Raw genomic sequence first — 21,362 nt, 5'->3', positions numbered from 1 at the left:
TCCGGGGGACCTACTGCCAGGGACAACGATTTTTCAAAGCCGCGCACACTTCCATAGACTCCCATGTTAAACAGTCAGTCTAGTCATGGACACAATGAGGCATGGGCACAGTGAGGCATGGGCACAGTGAGGCATGGGCACAGTGAGGCATGGGCACAGTGAGGCATGGGCACAGTGAGGCATGCACATGGACACAGTGAGGCAAAGTGAGGCACAGTAAGGCATGCAGATGGACACCCTAGGCTTATACTCGAGTCAATACGTTTTCCCAGTTTTGTGTGGTAAAATTAGATGCCTCGGCTTATATTCGGGTCGGCTTATACGGTATTCATAACTTTTTTTTTGTGAAATCTCATGCTATGACCAGTGATACCCATGACATCTACTGGCAACATAAGAGATCACAAGCCAACTTAAGCTTAGGGACAAACCAGGGGAAAAAATATACAATCAATCTGAGCCCAAACAAAAACTAAATTGACATAGTAGTCCCTTTTTAGGAAATACACTGTGGGGTAGATTCAGGTAGAATGGCGCTTCTTTGTGCGGGCGTAACGTATCCTATTTACGTTATGCCGCCGCAGCTTTTACAGGCAAGTGCCGTATTTTTAAAAGAAAGTTTCGGCGGCGTATCGTAAATAGCCCGGCGTAAGCCCGCCTAATTCAAATTCTGAAGAGGTGGGCGTGTGTTATTTAAATCAGGCTTGACCTGACGTGATTGACGTTTTTCCCAAACGGCGGATGCGCCGTCCGTGGAATTTCCCAGTGTGCATTGCTCCGCAAGGACGTCATTGGATTCGACGTGAACGTAAATGACGTCCAGCCCCATTCACAGACGACTTACGCAAACAACGTAACTTTTTAAAATTCGACGCGGGAACGACGGCCAAACTTAACATAGGATACGCCTCATATAGCAGGGGTAACTATACGCCGGGAAAAGCCTTACGGAAACGTTGTAAATGTACTGCGTCGGCCGGGCGTACGTTCGTGAATTCGCGTATCTAGCTGATTTACATATTCTAGGCGTAAATCAGCGTGCACGCCCCTAGAGGCCAGCGTAAATATGCAGTTAAGATCCGATGGCGTAAGAGATTTACGTCAGTCGGATCTTAGTCAAATCTAGGCGTATCTGATTCTATGAATCAGGCGCATAGATACAACCGGCCGGACTCAAAGACTTAAAGACCTGTGTAACCTCATGGGGGTAAGAAACACGTCTATAGACCAGTGTAACCCCATGGGGAAGAGAAGAAGTCTATAGACCTGTGTAACCTCATGGGGAAGAGAAGAAGTCTATAGACCTGTGTAACCTCATGGGGAAGAGAAGAAGTCTATAGACCTGTGTAACCTCATGGGGCAAGGAAGAAGTCTATAGACCTGAGTAACCTCATGGGAGCAAGGAAGACGTCTATAGACCTGTGTAACCTCATGAGGGAAGGGAAGAAGTCCATAGATCTGTGTAACCTCATGGGGGAAGGGAAGAAGTCCATAGACCTGTGTAACCTCATGAGGGAAGGGAAGAAGTCCATAGACCTGTGTAACCTTATGGGAGCAAAGAAGAGGTCTATATACCTGAGTAACCTCATGGGGATAGGGAAGAAGTCTATAGACCTGTGTAACCTCATGGGGGAAGGGAAGAAGTCCATAGACCTGTGTAACCTCATGAGGGAAGGGAAGAAGTCTATAGACCTGTGTAACATCATGAGGGAAGGGAAGAAGTCCATAGACCTGTGTAACCTTATGGGAGCAAGGAAGACGTCTATAGACCTGAGTAACCTCATGGGGAAAGGGAAGAAGTCCATAGACCTGTGTCACCTCATAGGGGAAGGGAATAAGTCTATAGACATGTGTAACATCATGAGGGAAGGGAAGAAGTCCATAGACCTGTGTAACCTCATGAGTGAAGGGAAGAAGTCCATAGACCTGTGTAACCTCATGAGTGAAGGGAAGAAGTCCATAGACCTGTGTAACCTCATGGGGGAAGGGAAGAAGTCTATAGACCTGTGTAACATCATGAGGAAAGGGAAGAAGTTCATAGACCTGTCCTCATGGTGGTAAGAAAGAAGTCTATAGACCTGTGTAACCTCATGAGGGAAGGGAAGAAGTCCATAGACCTGTGTAACCTCATGGGAGCAAGGAAGACGTCTATAGACCTGAGTAACCTCATGAGGGAAGGGAAGAAGTCCATAGACCTGTGTAACCTCATGGGGGAAGAGAAGAAGTCTATAGACCTGTGTAACCTCATGGGGCAAGGAAGAAGTCTATAGACCTGTGTAACCTCATGGGGGAAGGGAAGAAGTCCATAGACCTGTGTAACCTCATGGGGGAAGGGAAGAAGTCTATAGACCTGTGTAACATCATGAGGGAAGGGAAGAAGTCCATAGACCTGTGTAACCTCATGGCGGTAAGAAAGAAGTCTATAGACCTATGTAACCTCATGGGGGAAGGGAAGAAGTCTATAGACCTGTGTAACATCATGAGGGAAGGAAAGAAGTCTATAGACCTGTGTAACCTCATGGCGGTAAGAAAGAAGTCTATAGACCTGTGTAACCTCATGGGGAAAGGGAAGACCTGTGTAACCCCACGGGGAAAGGGAAAAAGTCCATAGACCTGTGTAACCTCATGGGGCAATGAAGAAGTCTATAGACCTGTGTAACCTCATGGGGGAAGGAAAGAAGTCCATAGACCTGTGTAACCTCATGGGAGCAAGGAAGAACTCTATAGACCTTATTGCATGCTGCCTGATCATTCTATGTTTATCTCTCTTGATGTTTAGATTAGTACAAAAGTAGTGTATAAAAGTAAATATGACCTTCCTTTTCTTCCAAAGTCACTCCATAATTCCTATTTGTGCTTGATATTAATAGTTATGGTCAGATAAAAGAAAAGAATACCTTTTGTAATGTATTTACAATTCCTTTATTTCTAGAAATGATTAAATATTCTTTCTTCCTTATTTGACAGAGGCACTTGTCTGCCAGAAATGTGAGAATTACCAAGGAAGCATCTGTACCACATACACCAACGAGACCTGTCTCCCGGGCATCAATCGATGTTATGTTAATCTTATGATGGAGAAAATGGGTAACCCAACCTCCTAAATAGAATTTTTTTCTCTCTGTTACCATGACAGGGTTTCCAAGCACAACATTAGACTCGGAGGAAGACGTACGTGCAGACATATGGAGGATACAATTATTGCTCTCCTTCTGAAAATGCTGGTTTCCGAGTCACTAACCTGAAACATATTAGTCAGAACTCCAGATCTTCGTACTTAAGCCATCTATCAGAGGCGGCTCTTTAATTAGGCAAATTAGGCGGTCGCCTAAGGGCTCACACTCACAGGGGCCTCGTGGCCGCCTAACTTACCCAATGTATTACCCCAGTTTTGAGGGAAAGGGGACCTTAACGCTGATGTGCTCAGGCAGCGTTAGGAGCCCTGGATCGCCAGGATCCCTAACAACCAGTAAATATCGGTGACACCACCCCTTGTGATGTCAATGACTCAGCATTCCCTCAGTCAGTGACGTCACAAAGGGGGTGGGTTCACCAGGTGACATCACCGGGTGGCCCCTGCCCCTTATTTATTAAAGAGCAGGATCTGGGAGCCACCTTGTTAAAGGGGGCATCCAGATTCCGATAAGCCCCCTGCCCGCAGACCCCCACAACCACCGGCCAGGTTTGTGGGGAAGAGGCTCTTGTCCTTGAATTATTTTTCCCATCATGGGTGTGGGTGGGGCCCCATGTCAAGTTTTGCTTAAGGCCTCACAAAGCCTAGAGCCGCCTCTGCCATCTATTGATGGTTGGAATCTCAGCCAGTTCAACAGGAACTGGCCGAGATTCAAACCATGTATGTGTAGGCTGAATCCGTACGCCTGTCGGATTGAACCCAGATGCCGTCGTATCTTGGTTTGAGGATTTAAACTAAAGATACGACGCGGGAAATTTGAAAGTACGCCGGCGTATCAGTAGATACGCCGGCGTACTTTCTCTGTGGATCTGGCCCAATATTTTTAACTTTTTGCTATAATAAATATCCCCCAAAAATCTATAAAAAAAAAAAATTTTTTCCTCAGTTTAGGCCAATACATATTCTTCTACATATTTTTGATAAAAAAAAAAACGGAATAAGCATGTATTGATTGGTTTGCGCAAAAGTTATAGGGCCAGATTCACATACATTTGCGGCGGCGTAGCGTAAAGCCGTCCGGCGCAAGCCCGCCTAATTCAAATGGGGCGTGTATCATTTAAATTAGGCGCGTTCCCGCACCGAACGTACTGCGCATGCTCCGTTTTGAAATTTCCCGCCGTGCTTTGCACGAAATGACGTCGCACCGACGTAATTTTTTGAACGGCGACGTGCGTTACGTCCTTTCCTATTCCCGGACGTCTTACGCAAAAAAAAAAATTTAAAATTCGACGCGGGAACGACGGCCATACTTTAACATGGCCTGTCTATTTTTACACCACCCAAATAGCACTCGCAACTTTACGACAGGAAAAGCCGACTAGTGACGACGTAAGAGAATGCGACGAACGCGCGTACCTTCGTGGATCGCCGTAAACAGCTAATTAGCATATCCGACGTGGAAAATGACGCAAACTCCACCCAGCGGGCGCCGAAGTATTGCATCCTAAGATCCGAAGGCTTACGAAGCCGTACGCCTGTCGGATCTTAGCCAAATGCCGTCGTATCTTGGTTTGAGAATTCAAAATTAAGATACGATGCGGCAAATTTGAAAGTACGCTGGAGTATCAGCAGATACTCCGGCGTACTTTTTCTGTGAATCTGGCCCATACCGTCTACAAAATAGGGGATAGTTTTATTGCATTTACATTTTTTTTCTTTTACTAGTAATGGCGGCGATCTGCGATTTTTATTGTGACCGTGACATTGCGACGGACATATCGGACACTTTTGACCCATTTTTGGGACCATTCATATTTATACAGCGATTAGTGCTATAAAACTGCACTGATTACTGTATAAATGTGACTGGCAGGGAAGGGGTTAACACTAGGGGGCGCTGAAGGGGTTAAAGATGTTCCCTAATGTGTAATTCTAACTGTAGGGGAAGGGGACTCACAAGGGGAGGAGACCGATCTGTGTTCCTGGGAACACAGATCAGTCTCCTCACCTGACAGGACCGTGGAGCTGTGTGTTTACACACACAGATCCACAGTCCTGCCTTGATTGCGGGCAATCGGCGGCCGCGATGTCCGCCGGGCACGCGCACCGAGTCCCTCGCGATGCCGCGCGTCGCGCCCCCTAGACGGCCGGCCAAGCACAGGACGTCATATGATGTCCACCCAGGATGGGAGATCCCATCTGCAGACGTCATATGACTATGGGCCGGTAGGGAAGGGGTTAAACTGTGTAAGTGGGTGATGGACCTAGAATTTACTTGCTTTGCTATAACTTTAAATAGTTTATTTGGGCCAGCTTGGCCCAATGAAATAAATAAAGTGACTAGGATTAGAGGCATTTACACACAAATTATAGACCATCATGTCCCCCTGATGAAGATTTTTGAATTGAAACACGTTGGATTTTTATCTACTTACACATGGTTGTTTCCTGTAGATGTGATGATAGTCTCTGTATACCTTTGTGGTTGATCATTTTGATGTTTTTAACGGCATTGCATTAATAAATGTGTATGTTTATAATAATTTGTGTTTAAGTAGCTAAAAGGTCCCTAATCCTAGCCAGTTGGATACTATTCTACATATAGGAAGTGGCACTCAGTATGATCAAACTTATAGAATAACTATTTAAAATGACAACAAAGCTGGAGTTGGGCTTTACGGATGCAGATTAACATGAGAAAGAAAAATGGACAGGAAATGTATACATTGTGGGCAAGACTCACGAACAATTACGGCGGCTTAACGTATCCCCTTTACGTTACTCCGCCGCAAGTGCTTGATTCACAAAGCACTTGCGTGCAAACTTGCAGCGGCGTAGTGTAAAGCCGTCCGGCGCAAGCCCGCCTAATTCAAATGGGGCGTGTACCATTTAAATTAGGCGCGTTCCCGCGCCAAACGTTCTGCGCATGCTCCGTTAGGAAATTTCCCGCCGTGCTTTGCGCGAAATTACGGCGCCCCGACGTGTTTTTGAATGGCGATGTGCGTTACGTCCTTTCGTATTCCCGGACATCTTACGCAAAAAAAAAAAAATTTGAAATTCGACGCGGGAACGACGGCCATATGGGCTGTCTATTGTTACACCACCTAAATAGCAGCCGTAACTTTGCGACGCGAGAAGCCGACTAGCGACGACGTAAGAGAATGCGACGAACGCGCGTACCTTCGTGGATCGCCGTAAACAGCAAATTAGCATACCCGACGCGGAAAACGACACGATCTTCACCCAGCGGCCGCCGAAGTATTGCATCCTAAGATCCGAAGGCGTACGAAGCCGTACGCCTGTCGGATCTTAGCCAAAAGCTGTTGTATCTTTGTTTGTGAATTACAACTAAAGATACGACGCGCCAAATTTGAAATTACGCCAGAGTATCAGCAGATACTCCGGCGTACTTTTTCTGTGAATCTGGCCCTTTGAGCTGTCTTGTAGACTTTTAAGACTTTTTACACTTTGTTTTTTTGTTTTGTTTTTCTTACCTAGGTGAACGTGTCTATTACCAGAATACGAGAGGATGCGCTACGTACATCGGTTCATGCATTAACGGCTTCATCATGTCTGTGGGTACTGGTGACAAGTTGTTGGTTAGCACAGCTTCCTGCTGTACGGGAGACCTTTGCAATAATAAGCCCATACCTTGTAAGTCCGAAAATCACACATAAAATTTAAACACATACAAAAGAAGGGTGTAGCCAAGGAAAAAATATGGATCAGAGGGCCAAAACCAAGGGCCATGTTAACCACTTAAGGACCGGACCAATATGCTGCTATATGACCCAAAGGGTTTTTACAATTCGTCACTGCGTCGCTTTAACAGATAATTGCGCGGTCGTGCGACGTGGCTCCACAACAAAATTGGCGTCCTTTTTTCCCCACAAATAGAGCTTTCTTTTGGTGGTATTTGATCACCTCTGCGGGTTTTTTTTTTTTGCGCTATAAACAAAAATAGAGCGAAAATTTTTTTCTTTTTGCTATAATAAATATCCCCCAAAAACATATATAAAAAAATGTTTTCCCCTCAGTTTAGGCCGATACGTATTCTTCTACCTATTTTTGGTAAAAAAAAATCGCAATAAGCGTTTATCGATTGGTTTGCGCAAAATTTATAGCGTTTACAAAATAGGGGATAGTTTTTATTTTTTTAAATTTTTTTTACTACTAATGGCGGCGATCAGTGATTTTTTTCATGACTACGACATTATGGCGGACAATTTTGACACATTTTTGGGACCATTGTCATTTTCACAGCAAAAAATGCATTTAAATTGCATTGTTTATTGTGAAAATGACAGTTGCAGTTTGGGAGTTAAACCACAGGGGGCGCTGTAGGAGTTAGGGTTCACCTAGTGTGTGTTTACAACTGTAGGGGGGTGTGGCAGTAGGACTGACATCATCGATCGAGTCTCCCTATAAAAGGGATCACTCGATCGATGCAGCCGCCACAGTAAAGCACGGGGAAGCCGTGTTTACATACGGCTCTCCCCGTTCTTCAGCTCCGGGGAGCTAGAAACGAATAGCCGCGCCCTCATCCCGGATCGCTCCCCGCGGGTTTCCGACCGCTGCATGTAGCAAGGGGGGGTCCCGATCGGACCCCCGACCCACGTCTAGGATGGGACGTACATATACATGCGGCGGTCCAGAAGTGGTTAAAGAGGACATAAACTAAAAATGTGCTTTGAATATCTAATGAGGGGAAGAAAAAGAAAATCACAATAAAAAAAGCCCCCAGGAGGTCAATTTATGGTGTAGTAATTGGAACTGAAGGTATATAAACAGAAACTACAGAAAATAGACATGACATATACTGTAGAAGTGGGGTGCTCACCAGGGCCGGATTTGCTCTCCCTGCCGCCCCAAGGCCAGGTTCCGCAATGCACCCCCCTCCCCGCCAACCGACCCCCCCCCCCCCCAATCAATGGAGCATGGCAACCGGAGGGGACAGGGGCGGCACGGTTAGTTCAAATATTTTTTGTTTCTTTTTTTTTACTTTTTTATCACTTTTTTTTTTTTTTTGTAGCTTGTCGTTTACTTTATTTATTTTTTTTGTGTAATTTTCTTATTATTTTGAATATTATTTTTCTTATTCTTTACTTAATTACTTTTTTAATTTAAGTATTATTATTTTTTATAAATGTTTTTTTCACTTAACTTTATTGCTATCACACAGGAGAAAACAATTCCCTGTGTGATAGCAATTGGAGGTGACATGTTCTCTTTATTGACCCTGTCACCTCCAAAACAGAAATCCTAGCACTGTGCTAGAACTCCTGTCACAGCTGAGCTGGGAAGAGCACAGCTCACCCCTCTCACTGTGTATATCGGCGGCAGGGACAGGAGACAGACTCGGCGGCCTGGGGAGGACGGAGGAGTCCCAAAGGCAGAGCAAGCAGAGAAAGGTATGTGGGGGGAGGGGAGGACAGACAGCAGCACACATTTGACAAGTGATTTTGGCGACATTGCCGCAATCACTTAACGAGCGAGCGGATTCCCCCACACAATTCTCCCACACAGCAACTTACCGCCCTCAACTGTATGTTACGGCCGTCGGGGGAATCCATGCCACTGCCGCCCCTTTGGCACCCTGCCGCCCCAAAGGCCTGGCCTCGGTGGCCTTGTGGGAAATCTGGGCCTGGTGCTCACACCTGTGAGGAGTTAGACAACCTGTACTCAGATCCGAAGGGCCACCCTACATCAGGCCCTGGCACCGAATTTCAGGGATTTCGCGTTTCATTTTAACAAACGATAACGAACGTGCAGAATCCAAAATCCGAAAGATCCGACATAAACAAATGCTTTATTTTCGTTTTGTTGCGACAATAGTTTGATATAGATAGAAGATTCGAGATGACGGTGACAATAGTGATCTGTGTCTATCGAACCTGCGGTCAAATGTGCCTAACCTTAACTCTATTAGTCCAAGATTATTCTACAATGAGAGGAAAGATTTGACATTACAGAGACATGAAGATTCGACGAAGCAGCTATAAACATACGATCGCCACAAATGGACATTTATGGTCAAATGCTCCACCCATAGGCTATCGAAGAATTCTAATGTTGGTTGAATAGTAATAATAATTAATACATTTCATTATTAATAGTCATACAACATTAGAATTCTACTATCTTGTGGGCGGAGCCTTCGACCGGAAATGTACGTTTGCGGCGTCGTACAGTTTAGCTGCTCCGTCGAAACCCCTTATGCCGCGTACACACGATCGGTCAATCCGATGAGAACGGTCTGATGGACCGTTTTCATCAGACCAAACCGATCGTGTGTGGGCCCCATCGGTTATTTATCCATCGGTTAAAAAATGTGCAACTTGTTTTAAAATCCACGCATGCTCAGAATGAAGTCGACGCAAGCTTGGAAGCATTGAACTTATTTTTTTCAGCACGTCGTTGTGTTTTACGTCACCGCGTTCTGACACGATCAGTTTTTTAACTGATGGTGTGTAGGCACGACTGACCATCAGTCAGCTTCATCGGTTAACTGATGGAAAAATCCATCAGACCGTTCTCATCGGATTGACCAATCGTGTGTAAAGGGCATAAGAACATTCGACGGACACCATGGGCCAGATTCACAGAAAAAGTACGCCGGAGTATCTGCTGATACTCCGGCGTACTTTCAAATTTGCCGCGTCGTATCGTTATTTGTAATTCACAAACAAAGATACGACAGCTTTTGGCTAAGATCCGACAGGCGTACGGCTTCGTACGCCTTCGGATCTTAGGATGCAATACTTCGGCGACCGCTGGGTGGAGTTTGCGTGGTTTTCTGCGTCGGGTATGCAAATTAGCTGTTTACGGCGATCCACAAAGGTACGCGCGTTCGTCGCATTCTCTTACGTCGTCGCTAGTCGCTTTTTCCCGTCGCAAACTTAAGCCTGATATTTCATGGCTTAGATTTAGACCAGCCATGTTAAAGTATGGCCGTCGTTCCCGCGTCAAATTTCAAATTAATTTTTTTGCGTAAGACGTCCGGGAATACGAAAGGACGTAAAGCACGTCGCAGTTCAAAAAACACATCGGGCGCCGTAATTTCGCGCAAAGCACGGCGGGAAATTTCCTAACGGAGCATGCGCAGAACGTTCGGCGCGGGAACGCGCCTAATTTAAATGGTACACGGCCCATTTGAATTAGGCGGGCTTGTGCCAGACGGCTTTACGCTACGCCACCGCAAGTTTACACGCAAGTGCTTTGTGAATCAAGCACTTACGACGAAAACTTGCGGCAGAGTAACGTAAAGGGGATACAGTACGCCGCCGTAATTGTTCGTGAATATGGCCCCATAAGCCTTCAATGACAGATTCGACCTTAATAAATTCGGATTTTCAGACTAATGCATTTTTTAACTAAACAAAATAAATAAAAACACATTTCGGGAGTAACTAAATTAATTCATTTTTCGGACGAAAACGAAATGCCGAAACAAAATATTTCAGTGTGCACATGTCTAGTCATTGGTACTCACTGGAATAGGATTTCTTCACAAATACACCACTCCTGGGACCCCCCAGGGGAAAAGCCTTTTGCAACCTGCCATATCCCCCACCTCCATAAGGGTCAGGAAGTCTTCAGCTGGCTCTCCTGGGTGGAGGTCTACTTCTCTCCAGCCTCCAGTCCTATCCAGGGCCTCTACATACTGGTTACATCGGTGCTGGCGTGGGCTGTTTGGCTCCCATGCCCCAACTGCACTAGGGCTCCTCCCAACCTAGCTTATAACTGACTCATCTACAAAATCACTGCAAGTGGGCTCTATCTAAAAAGGGGCCTACCACCTGATGGTACTATCTGCTGTAATCAGACACTATTCTGGCACAGAGCCACCTAGTGGTAGATTGGCTAAATGCACCTGTCTACATGCTAAACAAAGTGTGCCCATAAAAGGGCAATTTATAATGTAGTAATCGAAACTGAAGGTATATAAACAAGAAATAGACAGAATAAGAGTTAGACAACCTGTGCTCAGATCCAAAGGTCCACCCTTCATCAGTCCTTGGCAAGAGGAGCTATGCAATTAGATGGATGTTGATGCCAAAAGCACAAGTCCCTGCCCTGCTCCTCCCTTGCTAGAACAGTGATGACACCGATGACACTGCCCGGTGTATCCAGACACTATTCTGGCACAGAGCCATCTAGTATCAGACTAGCTAGCTGCACCTGCCTACACGCTAATCAAAATTTGTACTGGACCGACAAAAATGCAGTGATCCTGTCACGTACCTGATGGGGACCGAGCAGTAGAAGGGGCTTCTCTTGCACCTCCTGTCCAACGCCCCTGGTAGAGATGACAGGGAGTGAAGGACACAGAGTGTAGTAGATGGCTCTGGCTGAGCCTTGGCAGAGACCTGATGACTGGAGATCGCTGGGCAGGTATTGAAGACAGGAACTCTGTGTTGCTGGAACAGAAGGCGGAGGCGTAGCATCACGCGGTAACAGACAGAAAAGCGCGAATCGTCTTTTACTAACAGGAAATCAGCAAAAGCAGCCCAAAGGGTGGCGCCATCCGAATGGAACTTCCCCTTTATAGTGCCGTCGTACGTGTTGTACGTCACCGCGCTTTGCTAGTGCAATTTTTTTTCACGGTCGTGTGTAGGCAAGACGGTTTTAATGATCGGGTTGAAAAAAACTTTTTTTCTAGAGGCTGAAAAATGTCGTTTTTTTACAACCCGAAAAATGATCGTGTGTACGCGGCATTAAGGCTCCGTGTACACTAGCAGCTCTTAAACTTGAGTTAAGGAGCTTTTGGTGTCTTTTTACCAAAACTGCTAAACTCAACTCCATGAAATGCCCATGTTTCAATGTACACAAAGGGCCAGATTCTCGTAGATGGGCGTATCTTTGCGCGGGCGTGATGTATTCGATTTACGTTACGCCTCCGCAACTTAGACGGGCAAGTGCTGTATTCTCAAAGCACTTGCTCCGTAAGTTGCGGCGGCGTAGCGTAAATATTCAAAATTCGACGCGGGAACGACGTCCATACTTAACATTGGTATGCCGCATGTACGCCACCATTTAGCAGGGGTAACTTTACGTCAGCAAAAGCCTAACGTAAACGGCGTATCTGTACTGCGTCGGCCGGGCGTACTTTCGTGAATTCGCGTATCTAGCTGATTTACATATTTCTAGGCGTAAATCAGCGTACACGCCCCTAGCGGCCAGCATAAATATGCAGTTAAGATCCGACGGCGTAACAGACTTACACCGGTCGGATCTAATAGAAATCTGTGCGTAACTGATTCTAAGAATCAGGCGCATAGATACGACCGGCCAGACTCAGAGATACGACGGCGTATCTGGAGATACGCCGTCGTATTTCTTTTGAGAATCTGGCCCAAAGGCTTTAACAGAGTTTCGGAGCTGCTGCACTTAGGTGAGGTTCAACCTCCCTCTCCTGAATGCAGAACAATCACATTCAGGATAGGAACGTTTTGTCCGCCGGCCGCGGGAAAATGCAAAACACGGCAAAACCGTTTTGTGTTTTCCCGTGGTCGAGGTCAATGATAGCCAAGTGTACATGAAGCCTAAATGAGGTTCTAACTATTCAATACAGTAAAACCTTGGTTTGAGAGTAACTTGGTTTGAGAGCGTTTTGCAAGACAAGCAAAATGTTTTAATACATTTTGCCTTGATATACAAGCGATGTCTTGATATAAGAGTAGCGTCATGTCACAACTGAGTATAAAAAAGAAGAGAGGAGCCTCTAAGTGTAGCAATATGGTTACATTTAGCCACTTGAGGACCGCCTAACGCCGATATACGTCGGCAGAAAGGCACGGCTGGGCACAGGCAAGTACCTGTACGTTGCCTTTGAGAGCCCAGCTGTGGGTAGCGTGCTCACGACCTGGTCCGAAGCTCCGTGACCGCACCTGCGGGACCCGCGGACCCGATCGCCGCCGGTGTCCCGCGATCGGGTCACAGGAGCTGAAGAATGCGGAGAGGTGAGTGTAAACACACCTTCCCCATTCTTCTGTGTGGCAATGTCACTGATCGTCTGTTCCCTGATACAGGGAACGACAATCAGTGACGTCACGCCTACAGCCACACCCCCCTGCAGTAAGAATCACTCCCTTATTACCTCTTACCTATTGATTTTGACGTGGACGTAAACAACGTAAATCCCTATTCACGGACGACTTACGCAAACGACGTAAACATTTCGGACTTAGCCGCAATGCACACTGGGAAATGTAGGCGCACGGCACATGTGCAGTTTCAAAAAAACGTCAATCACGTCGGGTCAAGCCTAATTGGCATAAAACACGCCCCCTCAGCCGAATTTGAATTAGGCGCCCTTACGCCCGCCTGCTTAGGCTACGCCGCCGTAACTTAGCAGACAAGTACATTGTGAATCATGTACTTGCCTCGCTAACTTACAGCGGCGTAGCCTAAATGCCTTAAGCTACGCCGCCGCAAGTATGCGCTCGCCATCCTGAATCTAGCTAATAGTTTATATATTTTTTTCTTAATACTATTCATGTGAATATCTTTGCCAGATATTAAAAACAAATTGTACATCAACTGGTAACACAAATGTTCTGTCCTCATCGCAGTGCCCCCTTTAGACACAAAGGTGAATGGGTTGAGGTGCCCGGCGTGTATTAAGAAGGGACGTGATTGCAAACCAACGGAGACCGCCATTTGCACAGGATCCCAAGATCGTTGTTTTGAATTTTCCGGAGGTGTCTTTAATGGAAGTAAGGCTTTTCAGTTATTCATTGGCTGGTATTTACATTTTTGTTCAACCACATACAGTATGGGGCTAGATTCAGTAACACTTACGACGGGCGTATCAGTAGATACGTCGTCGTAAGTCTGTATCCGCACTGTCGCAACTTTAAGCGTATGCTCAAATTGAGATACGCTTAAATGTTGCTAAGATACGACCGGTGTAAGTCTCCTACGCTGTCGTATCTTAGGGTGCATATTTACGCTGGCCGCTAGGTGGCGCTTCCGTTGATTTCTGCGTATAATATGCAAATGAGCTAGATACGCCGATTCAGAAACGTACGTGCGCCCGGCGGATTTTTTTACATCGTTTGTGTAAGGCTTTTTCCAGCGTCAAGTTACTCCTGCTATATGAGGCATAGCCAATGTTAAGTATGGACGTCGGGACAGCGTCGAATTTTACGTCGTTTGCGTAAGTCGTTCGCGAATAGGGCTTTGCGTAAATTACATTCATGTCGAAAGCATTGACTATTTGCGACGTGATTAGAAGCATGCGCACTGGGATACGTTCACGGACGGAGCATGCGCCGTTCGTTAGAAACTTAATTTACGTAGGGTCATGTTTTATTTACATAAAACATGCCCACCTCTTCACAATTTGAATTAGGCGTGCTTACGCCGGTACATTTACGCTACGCCGCCGTAACTTAGGGCGCAGGTTCTTTCTGAATACAGAACCTGCCTCACTAAGTTACGGCGGCATAGCGTATCTGAGATACGCTACGCCCGCACAAAGTTACGGCGGGCTTTCTGAATCTAGCCCATAGTATCCAATGCTACACGGTTACATGTCTATATGGAAAAGGTTGGGACTTTGAATGAGGCACACATAGACACGTGCCTCCATCCCTATTCATTTACACATGGGAAAGGATTTGGGACTTTGAGTGAGGTGTGCAAACCGCTGGTCGGCAGGGATCCCGGTGGGCCGATGGCTCAGTGGGCCGGCTTCAGTGACAGCGGACCGCCGCCCCCCTCCGCTCCTCTGTCTCTCCCTTCCCGCAGGACTCACTTGGTGGGGAACAGAGAAGCAGGGGGAGGACCACAGGAGCAGGGGGGACGACAGAGGAGCATGGGGGGGACCAGAAGGAGCATGGGGGAGGGGACAGACAGCTGACTAAACAATTACGTCCTGGGAGTTTCTCACTTCTGCCTAATCTTGTCCCATGGGGGGGCACCGAACTGATTTTCTTCCCCCCGGGTGAAATACTGTCTAGCTTCCCCACTCGTAGTGGCTAGTGAAGGGGGAGAGGGGGCTTGGGTGGCAAGGGGGGGGGTGCGGGAGTTGTCCGGCCGCCATGGGAGAGACCTGTCAAAGTGAGCCAGTCTGGATGAAGTCCAGGGCCAAATTTTTGTCCCAGTCCAGCCCTGCTGGTCGGTGCAGCAAACACAATCTTGATACAATTACCGTATTTATCGGGGTACAGCGCGCTCCCGCGTATAGCACGCACCCCTAAAGTTGCCCCCGAATTCCCGTGGAAAAATTTTTTTTTTGTACTTACAGTTTTGGTGTCTTGCGCGGCGGCCTCGTCAGGTCCGGTGTCCGTCTGCGGCTTCGGGTGTCCTCTTCGTCGGGTCCGGCGTCCTCGCGTCCTCCCCGCGCCAAGTTTGAATACTGCGCCGACATATACAGAGCGCAGTACACTCGTGTATCGTCGGGCAGGCTCGGCAATTCTCGCGCCGACGTCCTGTACGTCCAGGACGTCAGCGCGAGAGGACCCGAGACTGCCCAACAATACACGAGTGTACTGCGCTCGGTATATGTCGGCGCAGTATTCAAACTCGGCGCGGGAAAGCGGGTATCGGTGTATACCGCGCACCCACGATTTTGCCCTGATTTTCAGGGCAAAAAAGTGCGCGGTATACGCCAATAAATACGGTACATAAACAAGATAATGCACATGAAACTGATCTTTATTAGATAGTCTATTGGTATTGTAACCGTGTTGAGACATGATGAAGAAATTACTCAATAAAATTACCACGGCAAAAATACAACAATAATTCACAATAAAATCAAGATATATGTTGGGTACATGACAAAACACTAGAGGGATTGCTGAATAATATGCTTGACGCGTTTCGTGAAAACATGACTTCCTCAGGAGCAGGCGCAATGCAACTATCTATGAGTAATCAGTGTCACTATTTACAATAATAGTTAGGGTTATCAGCCCAAAGATCTCAGAAATTGATTGTGTATGTACTCACGGAAACAGCTCCCATTATTTGTGCCAGATGCCAGTGAGCCAATGAGGAGAGAGTTGGGCGTGTCCGAGCCACGCTCTGTGTCTGGATAGACACACAGGGCAGCAGCTCAGGAGCAAGCTTGTTTGGGTGCCCCCCATAGAAAGCTGCTTGCTATGGGCGCAGGAGGCAGGAAGGAGGGGCCGGGAGCGCCAGTGGGGGACTCAAGAAGAGGAGGGTTGGGGCTATTCAGGACAAAAAAAAAACATTTCACAGAGCAGGTAAGTATAACATGTTTGTTATCCTTTAATCCAGGACACACATTGGGCCGGATTCAGAAAGAAGATACGACGGCGTATCTCCTGATACGCCGTGGTATCTCTGAGTCCGGCCGTCATATCTATGCGCCTGATTCTGAGAATCAGGTTAAGCATAGATATGCCTAAGATCAGACAGGTGTAAGTGACTAACACCGTCGGATCTTAGGCTGCAATTCCAGGCAGGCCGCTAGGTGGCGCTTTCATATCTTTTACGCATCGGATATGCAAATGAGCATTTACGCCGATTCAGAAACGAACGACCGCCCGGCGCTTTTTTTTTTACGTCGTTTGCGTTCGGCTTTTTCCGGCAGAAAGTTACCCCTGCTATAGGAGGGGTAAGTGTGGCGTATCCTATGTTAAGTATGGCCCTCGTTCCCGCGCTGAGTTTTGAATTTTTTACATCGTTTGCGTAAGTCGTTCGCGAATACGGCCGGACGTAATTTACGTTAACGCCAAAACCAATGACGTCCTTGCGACGTCATTTGGAGCAATGCACGCTGGGAAAATTTGCGGACGGCGCATGTGCTGTTCGATCGGCGTGGGGACGCGCCTGATTTAAATTGTACACGCCCCGTAGCCGCTAAATTTGAATTCCGCCGGGGGATTTACGATACGCCGCCGCAACTTTAGAGGCAAGTGCTTTCTGAATAAAGCACTTGCCTCAAAAAATTGCGGCGGCGTAACGCATCTAAAGACCCGCTAACCTATCTGAATCTAGCCCATTAATCACACAGGTTCTGTGGCTGATTAACCACTTAAGCCCCGGACTATTTTGTTGCTAAATGCCCAGGCCAGGTTTTGCGATTCGCCACTGCGTCGCTTTAACAGACAATTGCACGGTCGTGCGACGTGGCTCCCAAACAAAATTGGCGTCCTTTTTTCCCCACAAATAGAGCTTTCTTTTGGTGGTATTTGATCACCTCTGCGGTTTTTATTTTTTGCGCTATAAACAAAAATGGAGCGACAATTTTGAAAAAAATTCAATATTTTTTACTTTTTGCTATAATAAATATCCCCCAAAAACATATATAAACATTTTTTTTTCCTCAGTTTAGGCCGATACGTATTCTTCTACCTATTTTTGGTAAAAAAAATAGCAATAAGCGTTTATCGATTGGTTTGCGCAAAATTTATCGTGTTTACAAAATAGGGGATAGTTTTATTGCATTTTTATTAATTTTTTTTTTTTACTATTAATGGCGGCGATCAGCGATTTTTTTCGTGACTGCGACATTATGGCGGACCCTTCGGACAATTTTGACACATTTTTGGGACCATTGTCATTTTCACAGCAAAAAATGCATTTGAATTGCATTGTTTATTGTGAAAATGACAGTTGCAGTTTGGGAGTTAACCACAGGGGGCGCTGTAGGATTTAGGGTTCACCTAGTGTGTGTTTACAACTGTAGGGGGGTGTGGCTGTAGGTCTGATGTCATCGATCGTGTCTCCCTATAAAAGGGATCACTCGATCGATGCAGCCGCCACAGTGAAGCACGGGGAAGCCGTGTTTACATACGGCTCTCCCCGTTCTTCAGCTCTGGGGAGCGATCGCGACGGAGTGGCTATAAACGAATAGCCGTGCCGTCGTCCCGGATCGCTCCCCGCGGGTATCCGACCGCCGCATGTAGCGGGGGGGGGTTCCGAGGGAAAGGCAGGGACGTACATGTACGCCCATATGCCTGTACGTGCCATTCTGCCGACGTACATATATAAGCGGCGGTCGGCAAGTGGTTAAGGCGGTAATTAAACTCATTTGGTGCCTTATCTGCATTAAATCAGCCTCAGAACCTGTGTAATTCATATGTGTCCTGGATTAAAGGGATGATGTGGCAACCCTAAGCGGGGGCCTAGGTAAGATCGCCGTACGCCGATCTACGACATTCCCGCCCCTCCTCCTTCCCCACGCTGCCTTCTGGGACACACAGAAGTCCCAGAAGACGACGAGACCATTCAGAAAGCGCAGCGTGACTCGCACATGCTCAGTAGGATACAGGCTGTGAAGCCGCAAGGCTTCACTTCCTGTTTCCCTTACTACAGATGCCGGCTCCTGCACCCGAAGCCAATTGACGAATTGGCTAGGGGTGCCAACAACGTAGGATCCCTGGACAGGTACGTGTCCTTATATTTAAAGTCAGCACTTATAGTATTACTACTACTACTTACTAATAATAATCATAGTAATATTAATAATAAAAGTACTAATAACTATAATCTTGTTTACAGGTGCATTTGAAGATTGGGCCTTGAAAGGATGTACCACTGGAAATGTCTGCGAATCTTGTGTACGACAATATAAAAAACCTGTGCCTCTTCATAGAGACTATACACTCAACTGTTCTGTCACAAAACCTTTTATAGCAAATGTTTAGAAATTATGTAATAAATGAGAATTTCGAATAGGATAACCGCTCCTCATAACAACATTCCTTGCATTATAGAGTTATAGGAGGAAGGCAATATTTCTCTAACAATAGGAGACTATGGGATCTCATTGTATACCTTTCCATAAATATGTTTGATTGTTAAATAAAACTACAATGCAAAATAAAACGTTTGTTTGTGTAGAAGTGTCAGGGGAGAAAATTTCTAACAAAAGTCTGAGAGAAGTTTTGGATAGACTTCTAACCAGCCTCTACACAGATAGACTTCTTCCCAGCTTCTAACCAGATAGACGTCTTCCAAGCTTCTAACCAGATAGACGTCTTCCAAGCTTCTAACCAGATAGACGTCTTCCAAGCTTCTAACCAGATAGACGTCTTCCAGGTTTCTACCCAGATAGACGTCTTCCAAGCTTTCACCCAGATAGACGTCTTCCAAGTTTCTAACCAGATAGATGTCTTCCAAGCTTCTACCCAGATAGACTTCTTCCAAGCTTCTAACCAGATAGACGTCTTCCAAGTTTCTACCCAGATAGACTTCTTCCAAGCTTCTACCCAGATAGACTTCTTCCAAGCTTCTACCCAGATAGACTTCTTCCAAGCTTCTACCCAGATAGACTTCTTCCCAGCTTCTAACCAGATATACGTCTTCCAAGCTTTTACACAGATAGACTTCTTCCCAGCTTCTAACCAGATAGACGTCTTCCCAGCTTCTAACCAGATAGACTTCTTCCAAGCTTCTAACCAGATACAGGGCTGGACTGGGACAAAATGTGGCCCTGGACTTCATCCAGACCGGCCCAGGGCACAACACATCAGGGTATAGTGCACATTAGGGCACCGTACAGAGCTCAGCACATCAGGGCACAGCACATCAGGGTACAGGGCACAGCACATCAGGGCACGGGGCACATCAGGGCACAACACGTACAGGGCACATCACATCAGGGCCCATCACAGCACATCAGGGCACACCACATTGAGGCACAGCACATCGGGGCACGGGGCACATCAGGGCATGGGGCACATCAGGGCATAGGGCACATCAGGGCACATGGCACATCGGGGCACATGGCACATAGGGGCACATGGCACATCAGGGCACAGGGCACATTATGGTGCACATCGTTTACCAGCCAGCATGCAGAGTAGCGCAGGAAGCGTGTGTAATATGTTTTCTCTCCTGTCACGGCACTCACTCAGCTCCCCGGGAGCCCCTCCTTTCTTCTCTTCCATCCTAGATGATGTCACAAGCAAATTGGGATGGACAAGAAGAGGGGAGGGGCCGCCGGGGAGCAGCGGGAGTGCCGTGACAGGAGAGAGAACATATTACACAAGCTTCCTGCGATACTCTGCATGCTCGCTAAATCTCGATCTACCCATCAGGCACCAGCTGTCGGCGATTGACGGGTAGATCGCCGTAGACCTCCGACCGGCCCACTTAGCCATCGGCCCACCGGAAATCTCCCGGTAGTCCCGATGGCCAGTCCATCCCTGCCCAGATAGACGTCTTCCAAGTTTCTACCCAGATAGACTTCTTCCAAGCTTCTAACCAGATGGACCTCTTCCAAGCTTCTACCCAGATAGACTTCTTCCAAGTTTCTACCCAGATAGACTTCTTCCAAGCTTCTAACCAGATGGACCTCTTCCAAGCTTCTACCCAGATAGACTTCTTCCAAGCGTCTAACCAGATAGACTTCTTCCAAGCTTCTAACCAGATAGACCTCTTCCAAGTTTCTACCCAGATAGACTTCTTCCAAGTTTCTACCCAGATAGACTTCTTCCAAGCTTCTAACCAGATGGACCTCTTCCAAGCTTCTACCCAGATAGACTTCTTCCAAGCGTCTAACCAGATAGACTTCTTCCAAGCTTCTAACCAGATAGACTTCTTCCAAGCGTCTAACCAGATAGACTTCTTCCAAGCTTCTAACCAGATAGACTTCTTCCAAGTTTCTACCCAGATAGACTTCTTCCAAGCTTCTAACCAGATAGACTTCTTCCAAGCTTCTACCCAGATAGACTTCTTCCAAGCTGCTACCCAGATAGACTTCTTCCAAGCTGAAAACTATTCCTTCCACTGGCACCAACGATAGGGTACTATTCCTGCCACTGATACCAACAATGGGGCACTAATCCTTCAACTGACACCAAAGATTTGGCACTATTCCTGCCACTAATACCAAATAAGGGGCATTATTCCTTCCACTGACACCAAACATGGAGCATTATTCATTCCATGGATACCAATGATGGGGCACTATTCCTTCTACTGACACCAAAGATGGGGCATTATTCCTTCCACTGACACCAATGATGGGGCATTATTTCTTGCCCTGACACCAACGATGGGGCACTATTCCTCCCACTAACACAAAAGATAGGCACTATTACTTCCACTGACATCAGAGATGGGCACTAAACCTTACACTGGCACCAAGGATGGGGCAACGATCCTACCACTGATACCAATGATGGATCGCTAATCCTTCAACTGATACCAAAGAGGGGGCACTATTTCTGCCACTAATACCAAAGATGGGGCACTATTCCTGCCACTAATACCAAAGATGGGGCATTATTATTTCCACTGACAC

This window comes from Rana temporaria, chromosome 10, assembly GCF_905171775.1.
Source record: "Rana temporaria chromosome 10, aRanTem1.1, whole genome shotgun sequence".
Classification (NCBI taxonomy): domain Eukaryota; kingdom Metazoa; phylum Chordata; class Amphibia; order Anura; family Ranidae; genus Rana; species Rana temporaria.
Note: the sequence above shows the minus strand (reverse complement) of the source record.